This window comes from Akebia trifoliata, chromosome 7 (genome assembly GCF_017979445.1).
Source record: "Akebia trifoliata isolate Shusen 1 chromosome 7, ASM1797944v1, whole genome shotgun sequence".
Classification (NCBI taxonomy): Eukaryota; Viridiplantae; Streptophyta; class Magnoliopsida; order Ranunculales; family Lardizabalaceae; genus Akebia; species Akebia trifoliata.
Window position 1 is genome coordinate 28,240,263 of NC_141381.1, and position 6,000 is coordinate 28,246,262.

The following is a 6,000-nucleotide window of genomic DNA, read 5'->3' on the forward strand; positions in this document are numbered from 1 at the left end:
AATGTGAAAGAGAAACTAATTTAGAAATGTCTATGATTCTATAAAGAAAACTCTGTGTAATCTATCTTTCATCCTCAATAGTCTGAACAAATGAGAACTAAAAACTAGTTTACAAGTGTCTATAAGTCTACAAAGAGAACTCTGTGTGATCTATCTTTCATCCTCAGTCAGAACAAATTGGAAAGAGAAACTAATTTAGAAATCTCTATGAGCGCACGAAAGAGAACTCTGTGTGATCTGTATTGATTTTTTTCTTCTTTTATATGTCTATTTACAGTGATAACTGGTACTGTAAATTTATCGACTTTTTGTAGAGTTTGTGAATCCCAGCTTCATCACCATGTCCTTTGTCACCATCTGACACAGTAACATACAGATAAAAGATCACCTATACATCTTATAGGATCATAAAAAAAAAGGGCTTAATTTTCTTCCATTTGAGACCAACAGATTTATTAATTGCACAGTGTCTTTTCCCCAACCTCTCATTTACTATCATCTCCAACACTTAGTTATATATTCATGTTGTTATGTATTCATGTTATAATATCTTTGAGAAGAAGAAGAAGAAGAAGAAGAAGAAGATGAAGATGACGATGATGATGATGATGATGTTTAAGTTTTTTCTTGGAGGAGGTCTTCAAATGGCATCAAAATGATGCTGTTGTGAAGAGGAGGACGTCGACCATATGTTCCTCCATCACAATCAGCAAGAGAATCCAATGGTCAGGGTTTAAAAGCAGAAAACTTGAAGAAAGAACTGCTGTCTCTGTTATTTATCTGACATTCAGGAGGTTGGGATGTCACGTCCATCGTTCTCCAATTCCTCGGCCACATTTCTCGAAATCGCCAAACAATCGCCTGTAGCTGAAGTTGGATTGATGGGGATAGGATACTGTACTCCCGCTTTTGGGTATCTTATTTTGGTACTGGTCTGGTGATTAGCCTAAATTTTGATCAGTGTTCTAAAAAGCGGACCAATCGGATTTTATGATAAAATTGGTTCGACTAATAAATCATCTTTTTTGTATTGGGTTGGTTTTGGTTTAGTTCCTAAGGTTTATAGAATCAGAATCATTATATTTTTTCTGTTTCGATTCTTGTCGGTTCTAATTCCAAATTTAAAATTAGTAGAACATGAATTAGTACCGTCAAAAATCACTAGTACCCATCAATTCCTATCATTAATAAACGGATGAGAAACAAAACAAAAAAAACTTAGGTAATAATAATATTCTATTGTATTTATACGCAAGTATTTTTTTATCATAAAATAAAAAAAATATCATTTACAAGCAAAATTGTAAAAAAAAAAAAAAAAAAAATAAAAAAAATCATAGCAAAATTACAAATATTCTAATAAATTTATAAGTTAACTTTTTTCAAAAACTGAAATCCATCTTTTTTACTATTAATAATCTTATAGGAAAAACATACATTTTAAATTAGAATACATAATTTATATAATTTTTTTTATTATATAATATTGATTGACTTTAAAAGATATAAAACCTTCAATTATTTATAATAAATAAATAAATAAGTAAAATAAATCGGTTTCGAATATCCATGGGTACCCATTGGATATATAATCTATCAATCCTGGTTCCTATTCGATTCAATTCCTGTTAGACCTGACTCTAATCGAGTATTGAAAATAAGGAAGCCGAATCGGGGTTTTCAATTTTGGTTTTGGCTAAATAGGCACCCATTGGCATCCCTACCTTTTATGAATATAAAGAAAGCTATTTCAAGATTTATATACATTTACAAACAAAATTAATAGGCATACATTGGCAAAAGCCTCTTGCTCTCTTCGATCATATTATGAAAATTCGGAGGCCTCCTAACTTACCATGTTGCACATTGAAAACCTTTCTTGTGATCAGGGCAGGCGATTGCAATGATTAATCCCATCCCAAAGGTTATATCAAATAAATAAAATAAAAACATACACTGACCCAACCAAATTAATCACGAGTCAACCATGGTCCGACCAGTTTAAGACATGCATTGATTTTGATGGATCCAAGAAGAAAAATTAAAAATAAAAATAAAAATAAAAAATCCAAAGCTAATGGCTAGAAATCAATTGCTCAAAAAGTGTGCTACATGGCATTTTAAGGGAGAAGGAGGGGGGGTTGGCTTGAAATAAAATTTTTCAATTTTTTATCCTACCTTTATCTCGGGCCCATACAAGCACCTAATTTCCATAAAAATATTGGTTGAGAGGGTTTCTCTTTTAGTTCTTTATGCAGTCTGATAGCGTGAAGTTTGCATTTCCACTGCACTTCAGGATATCAGGTAGAAGAACACAGTACGGAGTATGGCTTTCTGAAGTTTTTGTTGGATTTTCTCTACTGCCACCACTTTCTTTCTGAATCCACCTATGCATCCCTATTCCTCCTCTGACTCAGAGTTTAGTTTTCAATGGGCTGGGCCGTGATGGCCTGATATTATTGGGCCTACACTAGACCAAGCAATAACAAGTCACTTATTGAAGCCCGTAAATTTTCGCACATATGTATAATATAATATAAATAAAATATAACTACATTAGGCCAGACTGGTGTAACTCCAGAATTTGAATCCGAGTCCGAGTCCGACTCTTATAGGAATAAGGTATAGCATTACCCATAATCATTAAGTCGGAGTACCTGTTTAAAACGGCAAAGTAAAACTTCAGAATAACTTAGAAAACGGGAAAAAAAAACGATGAAACATAAAAGATAAAAAATATATTAAAAACTATGTAAAATGTACATATCTAATAATATATGAGGTATTTATTTTAATTTATTCTATGTTTTGAATGTAACATCTTCTCAAATTTAATTATAAATTTTATGATGCCAACAAAAAAATTTACTTATCAACATATTTTTTTTTGTTTAAAATAATACACCATTGAAAAAAATGAAAATCATAACATCAAGATATTATTATAAAATCTCATATTTCTACATTTAAGAGTCATCAAATTCTATTATGTATCAAATCCCACATTAAAAATAGAAAGTGTTTAAGTTTTATTTTATTTTATTTTTATCTTGTAAAAAACGTGTTTAAAATAAAAAAGATGAGATTTTTTCAAAATGTCTTATTTTTATTTTTCTGCATCTATGGCATTACCTATAAATTCTATGGGCCATATCTAAGTGGGGAGGTGGTGGGAAAAAGATAAAAACTAATTATGAACAAATTATGTGGAGGGGGGCCCACATATGAAAGAGACTGATTAACATAAGAGATATCTGCTGGCTGTGACCAAATCTAAAAAATATATTTTTATTTTTTATTTTTAAGTTCTTGTCTTAATCCTCTTAGTTGCACCACAAATGGGGAGTCCTTGAGATCTCCTTAATCCTTTGTGTAGAGGTGATTTTGAGTTACCTCTATCAACTATGCTATGCAACTTTGTTGAATGCTCCTTGTTCCCTTTGTCATCTGGAAGCATCGGCATGGTATCTACAAAAAATCTTTTGACGCTCAAATTAGTTTATCAGAAGAAAAGATATGTAGGGTTTACAGCTTGCTAGAAGGAAAGAAATATCATTTTCCTTCGATCTCTCTCCCTCTTATAGGGTTTTCTCCAGAATAGGATTTTTCCTACCTGATCCCTTCAAACTCGAGATTTAATCATGGGAAATACCTTATCCAAAAGAAAACTCCATTGAATTAAGATTACTTTGTTATATATTTTTGAATTCTTAGGATTTATCCTTTAAGTTAGGAAGTCAAAAGATAGATTGAGATTAGTTCATGCTTACCAACTTTTGCCATGTTTTGTCGTCAAAACAAGAATCTAGCTTTACCCTGAACTGCAATCAAGCAGGGCTAGGTTATTGATCTGATTTGGATACCACTTACTTGGAGTAAAAGCCTTTCTAATCTGCTCTACTCTTCAATAGGATCTGGACAAGTGTAAGGCCTACCTGTATTATGGCTTTTATCCTCTACACTTTGTATTTTCATTGTCATGACAAATCACAATCATAGGCACGTTCTTATAGTGTCTCAATCATTCATAGGCTTTGTTCTATCAAGGAATGGTAGCCACATTGACTTTAAGATCATCAAGATACTCCCCATGATTATTTTTAGGGACATACCACTCTCCTTGATCGAGAATAATAGAAGTCATAATGGATTAGGTCATTTTTTCAATCTCAATCTACTTGGTTTTTTTTAAAAACTTATTTGAGAGAAATGAAGTGAAAAAAGGAGAGCATTATTTATTCATTCATTTTTTTTTTAGTGTAGTCATATGTATGGAGTGCAAGGAGAATTTTTTTAGTGTTGGATGAAAACGGTAGTAGGTGATCTGCAACTAGTTGGACACTTAACATCATTAAAATAAGATATTTTTGTATGTTGAAATATGGCACCAAATCTTTAGGACAACCTTTCCTTTCCTAACTTCCCCACCCCAGATTGGATATCATGTACAACACTGAGCCAGGTATTCTTTATTTGCAAAATGACACCAAAATTTGCTTGATGGATGATTTCTAGCCTTTTAATGCGAATATTTACAATAGTGTTCATGGAACTTAACCATAGCTGGTTTATTCATAAGGCCATGATTGAAGAAAAAATGAACAATTCCGAAAGTCCAGTAAGGTTGATAATTCTAAAGGGTATCACGGGTTGAGAACTTACATAAGTCCCTGGAATAACGGAGCAATACTTATCCTTTCTCTTATGTTGTGGTGGCCAAGGTGGACAATTATTATTTAATGGCACCACTCTCAAACAAACACCAAGTGACATGCTTTTGGCCGAACTTTCCATGGACCTACAAAAACGAAAGAATAAAGGATGCTTAATTGTTCCTATGGGGTTGGTTTTGCTCAAATACAATCGACCAGATTGATTTTTGGTTTGTAGGTACTTGGAATGTTTCAATAATTCATGTGGTTCATGGGCCCAAAAGAATGTACACTGTTCATGTTGTCCTCGAGGTGAGATTCTAACTTCTAACCATGGTTTGCTGAGATGACTTGTGACTCAGACAATTTTTAAGCCTATTTCAGATCTGTGATTTGTGAAGCAAGAATATATAAGAAAGTGGTGGAGATACGAAGAGGAATAATTGAGGAAGTAAATGAAGAAGAAGAATTCAATCTTGGACAATTTTTTAAAATCATATTTCTAATTACTTCCTTTTTATAAAGTATTCGTTCATGAGTTTTTTGTAACTAAATTAATCCAAGAACAATGTAGAAGAAATAGATCAAGATGAAAGCACAAAAGAAACAATGAGGTTTACACCATTTCCTCAAGATTTAAGTACGTCCATGGATCCACATCGATTCTACTAAATATTTTTTATTATAGATTACACCCTTTCACAGAATAAAGAGAAAAATATACTTCTAAGAAATATAACTATGATTTTACATAATGCTAGTAAAGTATGAAAATACCCTTATTGTGGTGCTTGACTTATGAAAAAACTGTGGTATTATTGATAGTAACTCCTTGTTGACTAGTACCATTAGGCTCTACAAACTATAATAGATTCTACATATAAATCTTAGTGTAAGAGTCCTAGGTAAAATTTAGATACATGTACAAATTGTTGGAATAATATTAAATTTATAAACACTCTAGTGAACAAATTTTTGATATCTCAATTTCACCATACAAAAAGTTTGATAACTTATTATGGTAATTTACGAGTTTATCTCTAACAATTCAAATCAAGGCTTTAATGGTGAGTCCTTCTCCTTTGCCGAGCTAGGACACCGGTGTAATACTTGTCAAACATTCTTCGATGCGAAGTTAAAACAAAATTCTGATTAGTTGCAAAGAATAAAAGTTAGAAAATGGTTCCCCTTCCATAAGTTCTTTCTTCCATGGCTTCTCCTCTTTATTTATATGCTAATATTTTTCCTTAACCACGTATTGTCCCACGTCATTCCTTTTCTTACTTGGGGGGATTTGAGATTATCCTCTCTTCAAATCTTAGGGTTAACCAATGGAGAATAATTAAAA